Source organism: Gavialis gangeticus, unplaced genomic scaffold (genome assembly GCF_001723915.1).
Source record: "Gavialis gangeticus isolate Ggan-Ray unplaced genomic scaffold, GavGan_comp1, whole genome shotgun sequence".
In the NCBI taxonomy this organism is placed as follows: Eukaryota; Metazoa; Chordata; order Crocodylia; family Gavialidae; genus Gavialis; species Gavialis gangeticus.
In genome coordinates this window covers 17,394,336-17,407,219 of record NW_017728994.1, presented here as the reverse complement: position 1 = coordinate 17,407,219, position 12,884 = coordinate 17,394,336, and positions in this window count along the sequence as shown.

The following is a 12,884-nucleotide window of genomic DNA, read 5'->3' as shown; positions in this document are numbered from 1 at the left end:
CTTCCAAATGCCTGTATTTAGCCCTAGTCTAAGACAATTAAGAATATTCATTGTCTAGGTTTATTACCTTCTGGCTGAATTAGCTCTTTTTCCTGCTCCATAAATAGTTTTTTTTTAAATTCATTATTTATATTCACCAAGCAGTTTATAGAAACTAATTGCCATGGGTTTTTTTGCAAATTGTTCACAGTGAGTATTCACAGTGTGTGATTGGTCACTTACATCACATTGTTGCATCTGTTCCAAGATTGAACAACTGTCAATTTTTTAGATAGTGGATTATTGATCAAAGAACAACAGAAAAATCATAAGCATTGAATGAATGCTTACTCATGCTAAAATACATTAAACTTTTGAGATTTAGCAACACATTCGCAAAGGAACCATAGGTTATACGAATGCTTATAAACAGTAAATAATATGATGTGCCAAATAACAGCAACATGAACCCCTTTGGCTTATTTGGGTATTATTTGAAAGACTCAGCTCATTATATACGTTGTATATATCTTGTCACAAAATAAAGCATACTAACTCTATGAATACATCGATTCATGAATAAAAAAGGAGACTAATTCAGTTTGGTTCAAATTTTGGGAGAAGCTTTGAAGGACGAGTGTCCCATGATTTCCAAAGTTTTGCACCATACAAATCTGGAGTCTCATCACTTGGTTTTGGTGGAAATTAGAGATTAGTGACATGCTTTATAATTTCTGGCTGAATTTGAGGCTGGAATGTGGGCTTTGTTTGTTTGTTTCTACTCCCTTGTTTGGGGTTTTGCTCACACTTTGCATTCCCTGGCAGGTGGAGAGGGTCTGGTGGTAACTGTTGCCAGAACACCCGGCCCCCCTTACTACCGATAGTGTAAGTAGCACTAATCTGTCTCATTTCCATATATTATAACCTAATTGTTTATGCCTCATTTCAAGTCAATAGATGGACTGGCACAATATCCCACATTTGTTTGTTATTCAAGCTACATAAGGAGACCACTTAACATGGATGTCCTGATATCTTGTTTTTCATTATTTTATTTCTTTTGCCTTATTTACTTAGTAGAAGTGTTTGTTATCTTTCTAGCAATTAGGGTGTTCTATCTTTTCTCCTTAAAACAGACTTACGTGGAATAACAACCATCTGTTGTTATAAAATTTACTGCTCACACAGGATGTTATAAAAACAACTAGTCAGAGCTTCCTGGAAAATAAATTTAAAAAAACAGGCTCCATTTAATTATTTGCTTCAAGAAGGAGGAAAGGCCTTTTCTAATCATATTTCTTCCTAGGTATTTCTTTGGAGGACATCAACTCTTTCAGCAAGATGGGTTTGATTTTTATAGTATTAGTTTGAACATACAGGAAGGGAGACAGCAGTAAAATAAATCTAACTAAATGAGGCCACAAAGTGGTTTCACATCTAGACTCATGCGCATTATGTGTGCTTTTTGCTCAATTCATGATATCTTCAATGCAATTAAAATATTTCTGTATCCATATCGGTATACCGCAGAAAACTTGCCTGCCTTTCAGTGCCACTCAACATATAAGGGTGATCCTGTCTCAGGTCTAGTTCCTCAGTGTTGTAAATCAGCATGGCTCTATTAGCTTCAATGATGCAACACAGCATAACATCAGCTGAAGCTCTGTCTTTCGGTCCTTTTGATTATAAGTAGCTGAAAATAACCTCTTTTCCTTGATTTTTCATCCATTTCTTTTTGTTATCCTATTGCTTGAAATTCAGATGGATTTTTAATTGATTTGGGAATAGGGAAATGCACATAAAGTTAATAGAAGCTTTAGGCTCGCATTTCAGCAGGTTGAGTTAACCTTTGCAGGCCCAGCCCACCCTAGGAATAATTTAATAATCCTCCACATGTTACAACAATAAATGAATGCATTACTCATCATACATATAGATTCATTTATTAATAACTCCTTTATTAACTAGCCTACAGTCAAACTTTGAAGACTAGAATTTAGAACTACATGAAGTTGTAGAGGTGGAAAGACAACTTGCCTGGAAACAAACTTTAAGTGTGTATTTATTTTATTTAAAGATTTGCAAATTCAGACTTTTTTTGCAACAAAAACCTCTAGACCCAGCAGAGATGAGACACACTGGGAAATTCAGAGCTGTGGATTTGTGGGCCTTAAATTAGTTGGTTTTTTAAAGTTTTTTTTTTCCAGTGGAGGGAAGAGGACACCCCTTTCCAATTAGTTTCTCTTTGACCCAGCTGTTTTATGTACTTCCTGCTGGATAATAACATAGGAGCACTCCATACTTGTAAGCTAATTTAATCTTTTATTAAGAGGAAAGTTTATAGAGATGCTACTACTGCAGCTGAAATGTGTATACTGTACCAACCTATGCTCTACCATGAAATGTGCTACTTTACCTCCCTTAGCCACCATGTTTGACAAGGATACATTAATTTTGTATCAACTGCTTTCTCACTCAGGTTCTCTCCTTATCATGTCACAATATCATAACAAACACATAAAATAAGCTGTGTAAAGCTCTATACAGCATGGCTCATACCAGCACAAAATGGGAGATGTCTTTCAGGAATAGAGCAGATGACAAGGAGGGGGAAGTAAAATTTTTTAAAAGGTAAACATACAAGTAAGCAGGATTCCTGAAAGGTAGATTTAGAGAGGAAGGGAAAGAAAAGATGAATGGGGCAGTCAGGCATAGGTTAAAGCAAACAGGAAGGTTCTCAATGAGAAATAACTCTGTGGTTTAGAGGGGGAAGGTTAGAAGGTGAGTTGCAGATTAATGGGAAAGCACAACATGAGAGTGATGACCACTAACTGTGGGGGTCTCAGGAAGGGAAAAGGGAGAGGAGGCCAAGATTAACATGTGGTCTTGAGCAGGAGGCATTTGTGAGGCCAAAAAGAAGGGGATAGAGTAACTCCAGGGAGAGCTGTGAAAACCAGGAGAGTGGTTTTGAATTTTATTTATAAATAGCTGAGAAACCCTGGTCTGCACCAGGTCAGCTTAGAAGAGCAGGGGTTTGCAAGACTCTATGTACACAGCCCTTATCCTTTCTCTGGTTTGTTCATCACATTGTTGCTAGTGTCTCTTTTCTGGGAGGGCTGCCTTCATACAAAGTACAAACAACGTAAGGAAAAGATCCAAGCCTTGTCTACAGTTGAAAGCACACACATATTTTGCTACAGTTCCTTTCAATATACCCCTCTGACACTACAACTACCTTAGCTGTGTAAGTCCCTACCCATTGCAGATTCCAATTTAAATGAATTTCAGTGGCACGTTACTTTCCTTTTTTAAAAGTAAATTGAGCTCATTCACATTCTCTCCCCCCTCAACCTGCCTCTGGAGTGATGCATTCAAACAAAAAAGGCAAGAGATCAAAGATTAAACTGAACCTATCCCAAACATCTCCAGCACTCAAATAGCTATGTCCTTTTGTTCATGATTCACTTATAACTCTCCCCCTGCACTAAGCTGTATTTTTCATTCTCAACAAATCACAGGAGCAGATGCTCCCTTTGACATGTGGTTACAAGTCACAGATTTGGAGCCTTTCTTGATTTGTGTTGGCTAATGCAACAGTTATTTCAGCTAAATTCTCAGTATTGGAGAAACAAGCTTCCCAAGATTGCTTTGATTTCTTGTCAAACTAACGTACAAAAATTATGACAAGTGGTCTTTGCTTATTTTACTTTCTCTACTATTTAGGTTATATAAAAATGGCATGATATTAATTTTCCTGCATTGGGATTCCTTTAGTTTTCTGTGGAAAATGGATGTTGTGTGTGGATTTCCTTTCTTTAAAAAAAAACAAAAACAAAAAACCCCCTCACATTGTATATTTATTTACCAGACTTTAAAGCTGTAAGGAAAGGTAATGCATTGGCAATAGTAGTATAAGTCTACTATTTGTGTGTGTGAACCCCAAGTACAGATAAGGACAGACATTCAAAAACCCTGAGCCTGAATTGATTAAATCTTTGTAGGTTAGTCTCACCTGCCTAGGTTGAACCACTTTGCAAGTGTACAGGCATTTGCTCTGGACTAAAGAAATGCAGGCACGTGCCTGCAGTGGCTCAAGCTAGATGCCAGGGGGTGCTAGAGCAGTCCTCCCTTCCCTCCCATAGTGCTGACTGTCCGCAAACCTGACAGATGAGGGAACCAGCTGATAACACAGCATTTAGCAGCCCATCAAGAAAACAAAAGCCTTTCTCATTAGTTCAAGCTGTCCCTAAATAGCTTTTTCCAAGGAAGGAAAGGAAGGACATTACCAGCTGACCTGTTGATTAGCTCCAAAAAGCCGTTAGAGACACTGTCCTGTCTACCTTTGTCCTGTCCCAGTGAATTTGGAGAGACACACACAGAGACACCTCTCAGCATAAGCTAGCATACCACATGCCTAGGGTCTATGGGACTGGGGCCATGCTGTGGGAGATGGGAGAGAAGGAAGGGCAAGGGAGATCCCTGCTTGAGCAGCAATTGGCAAGGGGGGAAGGGAGGCGGGCAGAGCAGGGGGAAGCCAGGCAGACCCTGCTGAGTGCCTGCAGTCTCCACCAGAGCTCCAGCTAGGGAGCAGAGGGGCAAGGCCAGCCCTGGTCTTTGGAAGAGAGAGCATAGCCCAGCCCAGTTCAGGGCTGCAAAGCAACTAGGATGTTGGGGGACTCTGGTTTAACTTAAACCAGGAAGGCATCTGGGACAGATATTGTATAAACCAGTTTGACCCAAATCAGTTAAGTCTGATACTACATTCAACCAGGTTTATCTTAAGTCAGTTTCAGCCATTTTGAAACTGGTTTATGTGAACTGAACTTATATTCTGTTACAGGTTTAAGCCATGTTCTTATAATGTAAAGTGGTTTATGTGTAATGGAGGGATCAATTTTAGTAGTAAGAGGTTAGTTCTGTCTCCATGCTAAACTACTGTTAAATTCTCCCAGAGGTACACAAGCCCTAGAACTGAACAGGAATTTTCAGAATAACCAATTTATTGTCAGAAAATGCTGAATCACTCAAGCCACAGAGCTGCAACAAAATATATCAGTACTGTATTAGTTTAGATTAATTTGTGCCCAAACACAGGGGTTTATCTGTGTTGCCAACATGGAAACACAGAACTGAGATAAAGTAATACTGTCTCAATTTGAGCTAACTTGAGTCTAACTGTGATGGCACAATTCTCAGCACAAACTAATATACTCTGCCCTCCCAAATTGGGATTACTTTGTAATTTCAGTCCTTAAAAGGAGGTGGAGGGTAGGGAGAATCTGATATACATATACAATGTAGGTATTGCAGAATGTGGATGTGCTTTGGATGGTCTGAAATACTGCCTATAGATTCAAGAACTAGTAGTTAGCAGTATTTAGAATGGCTTCTTTCACTTTTCATCCCAAAGCATTTCATGAACTTATGGATGAATTTGTGTGTGCATAAGTAGCATATTTTATGCATCCCTGGGGTGGATGGCAGTAGCCAACCAGATCACTGGTGTATTGGATGTTGTACAACCAAGGTGGAGATGAAAATATAGCCAGAAACACCCTTTGCTTTATGGAGAGTACCCTGGGATTTTTAAAAGTCCATGCAGAGCAGATAGAACTTCATTTTTAAAGGTCCCAGTCAAAATACCCCTGTACAGTAACTGCATGACACTCAATTTATCTTCCTTGAAAGGATGAAGGACTGAGCTGACCTTGTGGTTTCAAGAAGTCTACAGAAGGTATTTCAAGCCTGATGCTTAAATCAATCACTAAATCATTCCTGCTAGCTGAACTGACTCATTGCTTATTTACCCACCATGAAAAAGAGAAGAAACACAAGACCCTTTAAAGCTTCTCTTGTACTTCAAAGCCACTCCTGTCTAAGACCTAGTCTATACTACTGAAGGTTCATCATTATAATTATACTAGCAGAACTATACCAACAACACCCTCGTAACATAGATGCAATTTATAACAACTGGCACTTTATCTGATATAATTTATGCTAGTTCCCCAGTTGAAGTAACTTGTTCTGGCAAAAGCACTTACATCAGTATACCTGTGTCTACATAAGGGCTTTTGTTAACATAGAAATGTCTCAAAGATCATGCTTCTAGCAGTTATCCCAAAAAAGTTTGAATTGTAAACCTTGTCTAATTTTGCTTAATAGAAAAAAAATGGCCACCCAATAACAGATTCATAGATTCATAGACATTAGGGCTGGACGGGACCTCACAAGATCATCGGGTTCAGCCCCCAGTACAAAGGGCAGGAAGTCAGCTGGGGCCAATTCACTCCAGCAAGCTAAGCATCCCAGCATTCCTAAAGTTATCCAGAGTAGGTGCTTGCACCACTTCTGGAGGGAATCTATTCCAGGCTCTGGAGACTCAGATGGTAAATAAGTTTTTCCTTATGTCCAGTCTAATACAGTTTTCCAGCAGTTTGTGACTGTTAGACCTTGTCTTCCTTTGGGGTACCCTGGTGAACAGACATTTTCTCAGTTCCTGATGCACACCCCTTCTATACTTATAGGCTGCCACGAAGTCACCCCTGAGCCTTTTCTTCTCCAGGCTGAAGAGTCCCATGCCTCTCAGCCTCTCCTCATAAGGCCTGTTCTCTTGACCTCTGATTGTGCATGTGGATCTCCTCTGGACTCTCTCAAGCTTCTCTTCTCCATATCCTTTATAAAGTGTGGAGCCCAGAATTGGATGCAGTATTCCAGCTACTGCCCCACCAAGGCCGAGTAAAGCGGAAGCATGACTTCTTGGGTCTTGCTTGAGATGCACTGGTAGATCCAGACTAGAGTTTTATTTGCTTTGCCAGCTGCGGCATTGCATTGGTAGCTCATGTTCATCTTGCAGTCAGTCATGACCCCCAAGTCTCTTTTGGTCATGGTGCTAGTGAGCGTAGCACTGCTAAGCCTAAAAGTATGGTGTGGGGTTTTTGTCCCAAGGTGGAGTGCCTTGCATTCTCCATGTTAAATGTTGATCCACCCACTTTGTGAGCCTGTCCAGGTCAGCCTGAATCGCCAGCCTATCCTCTAGCATGACTACACTTCCACATAATTTGGTTTCTTCTGAGAACCTAGCCAGCCCACTTCTGACACCTGAATCCAGATCATTTATCAGTATATTAAAGAGTACTGGTCCAAGTACTGATCCCTGGGGGACTCCACTGGTCATCATATGCCACATTGACTCAATTCAATCGACTATCACTCTCTGGGTCTGACCACGGAGCCAGTTCCCCAGCCATAAGTTTGTTGAGGCTGCAATTCCCGAATTTTAACATGAGAACATCATGGGAGACCCAGTCAAAGGCTTTTTTGAAATCTAAATATATGACATCAACCTCTTCTCTTTTGCCCAGGTGATGTGTCACCTGGTCATAGAAGGCAATGAGGTTGGTCAGGCAATACCTACCCACAACAAAGCCATGTTTGCTATCTCTCAGAATGTTGCCTTCCATTAGCCTGATGTTGATAGATTCTTTAATTATTTTTTCGAAGATCTTTCCAGGGATTGAGTTCAAACTGATTGGCCTGTAATTCCCTAGATCTTCCTTCTTTCCTTTCTTAAAGATAGACACCACACTGGCCTTCTTCCAGTCTTCAAGAACCTCTCCCAAGTGCCATGAGTTCTCAAATATCCTCGCCACTGGTCATGCTATGATGTCAGCCAACTCTTTTAGCATTCCTGGGTGCATTCCATCTGGGCTAGCTGACTTGGGGATGTTGAGGCTCTCAAGCTGTTACCTCACAAGATCTTCATCAATTATAGATGTATGATTGCCCTTACCCTGGTAGTCCTACATCCTGTCAGGCAAGGTGTTCCCCTTGGGCTGGGGGAAAACCAACGCAAAGTAATCATTAAGGAGATTAGCTTTCTCCTGGTTCTTGGTTGCCAGCTGCCTCATTTGGTTAAGCAAGGGTCCAGTGTTGCCTTTGTTTTTTTCTGACTTCCCACATATTTGAAGAAGGACTTCTTAGTGTCCTTGGTTCCAATAGCCAGTTTGAGTTCAGTTTCGGCCTTGGCTTTGCTGGACCAACTATCCACCTTAAATGGAGCACATAAGAATAGCGATTCTTCAAGTCTTTGTTGCCAGAAAAAACTTATTATGTTTCTTTTTATTGATAATATGTGTGTGGCCAGTCCTATACTACACGAGTACACCAAAATATCTATATTCATTTTCTATGGGGAGCTGAAGATGCTTTATTGTTTTGCATGGAAAAGGCTGAGAACTCACAGATTAAAACAAGCATTAACTATTATGATCAAAATGTAATTGTTAATTTTCTGGTTTATAATTTTCTATTTTTTTTTAGTGTGGTGAGCAAACTTCAGAATAGTCTCTTTCATTACTGATATGTATCTAAAAGCTTCCATGTTTGTGTCTGAAAAACAAGGCTGGATGTCTCACAAGAGCTGGTATTCTTATCAACTTCCAGTTCTTCCCACTCTCAGTTGACTGAAAATACTGTGGTAGCAAACTTACTCATGGTACTGTAGCATTTCCACTCCTGGCCTGAACCCAGACATATAGGTAAATTACAAAATTACTCTGTGCACAGGAAGAGGACTTTTTATCCAAGGAAGCCGGATTCCTGATTTTACCCTGCAATTGCTTAATATCTATTCTAAATTAGCGCTTCAAGATTTATATTTTAAATACAGACCTGTTTCTGTATAACTCAGATACAATGGTGATGAGACCATATAAATCAATACCTACTGACACTGCCCAAGCAAAAAAATTGTATCTGTTAGTGCTGGCATCTGTGAGTTTTCTACCCTGAACGTTGTGATCCACTAGACTTCTTTTGTAGTATCCTGTAGTGATTAAGAAATTATCTAATTACTATTGAAGTGTTTATTAAAATGAAAAGATGGGTCTTGGGTTTCTTCTAGTATGAAAAAGATAGAGATCAAGGGAAACTAATCTCTGCCGCAGGGTAGCACAAAAACCCTCCTAGAATTATGTCATATAAGTAATGGCCACCAAACAGGGCTTGAACTTAACCATGCCATGTTTTCAGCTGCACATCAACAAATTCCCATTTTATATGTACAATTTAACTAGTACAAATAACTCTAAGCATAATTGATTTTACTCTAGAGATTTAAGTGTCTAATTGTTCCTACCAATAAAGTAAACCTTGGTCCTAAAAAGGAAACCAGGAAGGTAAACTCATGCATTTCCCTTCTGTTCCATTTGAAAATATGCTATTTTTTAATTAGTTTAATTTGCTTATATGGCATAGCCTCATAAGAAAGCTACTCTAGTAGTTAGGGGAGGGATCTGTTGACATCAACTAGAGAGATTTAGTGCCATCTAATAAAATAGATAAACAGTTTTATGGACCAACACAATTCCTTAGGGGCTCCAAGATCTTCCCATGATTTGCTATGGGACCTTGGGAGTCCTTTTTATCACGATATGCCTCAGTTTACTCATTCATGCAGTGCTTATAGCACTTACCTGCTTCATAGGAGTGTTGTGAAGCTTCGCTAATTAATGCTCTAAGATCTTAAAATAGGAAAGTACCATAAAACAGCAAAGTATTCTTTTTATTAATTCCACATAAGCTATTTTGATTAGACTCTTCAGCTGCAGAGACATCAGGAGTTCTCACAGCAGGCAACTGTAGAGGTAATTTTTCCTTTACTGAATTGAGCCCCCAGGAATTAATGATTGACTGCTAATAGGTTTATCCCATTAAAATACAGGGAGGTGGGGGAACTGCCTGATGTGAAACAGGAAAAAAAGCCAAATATCCAAAGTGAAGTAAACTCAGGTAAACAAAAGGGATCATCTTCTGACATGTGTTGGAATTAGAACCCAGGAATGGTGGAAGGTTTACAAGATTTGGTATGTGACAGTTCCATAATGAATTTTGAACTACATGCTGAGCACTTGCAATTCATTATATCTGAGCAAAGCCATTAAGATCAGACAGATACAGCAGAAAGCTAACCCGTTGTTCAGCCAAAAGTTTTGTAAAGTAAATGTTTATACAACCTTTCCTATGAAGTTAATGACGCTTATTAAAACCTTAAAAGCAGTCATTCAAAACAGCTCCCAATAAAACCATTTTATTATCACACACTGCTATATGAAGTAATGGCCAGTTTAGTTAGTTATTTAGTTTATGGTGCTGGCCAGGTGACACATTTTAGTTCATGAGATAATTACAGAGGCTACAGAATTCATACTTTTTCCACCAATTGCTGAGGTTTTATTAGGTTACAGCTATGGTGAAATAATGCTACACAATAATAGCTAATGTTGACAGGACCCAAAGTTCCTTAAGGAATTATAGACGAATCACTTTTATTCTCCACTGAAATGGAGCCACCTCTGGATTGGTGCAAAGCAGACATTTGACAGCACATAGCAGCCCACCAAACACTAGTTTGGAGTTTGGAACAGGATGTAAGGCAGGGGTACGCAAAATACAGCCCCTGGGCTGGATCCATCCCACCAAGAGATTCTATCCAGCATGTGGGGGCCCCTATAACAAACAATCATCTCTCGCCTGCAGCTACCCCTCTGAAAGCCAGCGTGCCTTCACCCTCTGTGCAATTAGTACTGGCAACAGCATTAGTTCTGGCTCTGGTTGCTAGGAAACTAACCCCCAATGCAGCCTGGCCTGTCCCACCCCACCAGTGGTGACACGTAGGTCGTGCACGGGGCTCCATATGCACCCCCTGAGAGCGGTGGTGAACCCCCTGACAGGCCACACTCCCCGCTTAGGTGACAGGCAGGGGGGACAAGTGGAAGCACCAGTGCTCCCCCTGTGAGCGCTGGCTGGGGAGTGTGAGTGCTGGATGAAGTGCTGCAGCCACTTCTGAAAGCGCCATGGCCACTTCCCAGTAAGTGCGATCAGCCGTGGCTACCCCCACCCCGGTTGGTGAGAATGGCCACAGGGGAACCCTCCTTGGTTGCTGACTGGTCACGGGGGGGGCACTTGCCCCCCCCAACTAAGGTGGCACCAGTCACCCATGCACCCCACCCTGTCCCCAGCCCCAAAGTAGACAGGAAGCTTCTACCTGGCAGAGGCTTCTGCCCAAGGACCCTGTGGCTGTTTACCCAGCCCTCCCCCCATGCAAGTGGAAGTTCAAGGACAGGCCCCATTGCTCATGGGCCAGTGCTTCCCACTGCGGGAAAGGGAACCAGGAGCTCCAGGTGATCACAGCCAGGCCTGGCTCTACTCTGTGCTGCCATGTGGGGCTGTCAGCACCCCCAAGATTCAGGCCAGGACCCATGGGTTGGGGCGGGGGCAGGCTGGGCTCAGTCCTACTCTGTGCCACCATGTGGGGCTGCCCACACTCCTGGGGCTCAGGCTGGGAGCCACAGGTGATGGGGCCAGTGTAAACTGGCACCCTGCTGTTACCACCCCAAGATCCCTGACCTGATCCTGGATGCAGCTTCCCGCCCAGCCGCAGCCCCATCCTATTTGCCTGGCCACACACCTTGCCCCACACAGCTCCAGCTGGTCCTTTTGGAGACCTCGGGATTGCAGGTAAGTGACAGCACAGGACCAAGGCCAGCGCAGAGCCCCAGTTCCATGGGCAGGGATGTTCAGGGAGCGGATCATGGCTCTGCCCCAGCCCCACACTGCAACCACCCTGTGATGCTGGGGTCTCCATGGATACTGGCCAGGAGCCACACAAAGAACTGGGGCTGGGACTAGGGCCAAGATCTTGGGGCAGTGACAACATGGGGGTTGGGGCAGAGCCACAGTCTGGTCCCTGCATGCCTCTGCCCATGGAACCAGCACCTGTTGAAGGGGCATGCAGCAGCAGATTGGAGCCTTGTCCCAGCTCTGGCCCCAGCCCTGTGCTGTCATCACTCCATGACCCTGCTCCATGATCCAAGCCTCACCTGCCTGTCCCACTCCCAAACACTGCTCCCCACCCACCCACAGCCCCTTCCAACATAAGTTTTGGTGAGCTGTTGCATGGGTCCAGGGGGTGTTGACCCATCCAATAATAGCAAATCTCTCTATGGGGCCAAATAATTGCCCACCTCCGCCATAGGTGAAGGCTTGAAGTGGCAATTTTGAGGATGCCATTAGTTAGTAATTCCTCAGAAATAGAAAGGACTTCATTCAAAAGCCCAGGAGGCTCCTGACAGATCTAAGTTCTTATATTCCTAAATGAGAAAAGGTTAAGTCAAAAAGTCTGCATTTATGCATCCATAGAACACAAAACTAATCTGTTTTTCTGTTGTTTTGAACAAGCTTTTCCCATTTAGAAGCTTCTAAAAGAGTATTGTGTGAAAGTATGGCCTCAGTTCAAGAAAGAATGGAACTTAAGTATGTAGCAGCATAAAAAATGGACTCACCTGAAGGAAAAGGAAGGGCTGTCCTGAAGAGGGACAGCTTGAAGAGACAGAGTTTGTCCCAGCAGGGGCACCGTTTGTCCTGAGGGTGAGTAAAGCTGCTTTGGAGGCAGTCCTCTTTGAAGTGGGAGGGGTGATGTAACCCCAGCAGGGTTAGCAAAAGCCAGAGAAGAGTCCTGGCCTGAGATTGGCTGAGAGTCTTGGTTAAAAGAGGGGAGCAGCTTTCTCAGGGAGGAAAACGAAGGGGAGAGAGACAGGGTGAGAGACAAGCTGGAGACCAGGGAAAGGACCTCCCCATGACCGCCCCTCCTAAAGCCCCTGGCAGAGCCCTGTAGAAGTAACAGGAGAGGCTGAAGCGAGAGTGCTGCACTGTGTCCTTCTCCCTCCTTTCCTCCTTGGAGCCCTGCCGGGGCAGAAAAAGAGAGGAGCTGCCTGTGAGGAGACTCTGAGCCTGGGAAGACCCTCCTGCAAGCCCCTGTGTGGCTGAGTGAGCACAGCAGAGGAGGGAGACACGGGCCCAGGGGGAGACTGCTGGAGACTGCCCTGGCTCCCCCCCCCCCCCCC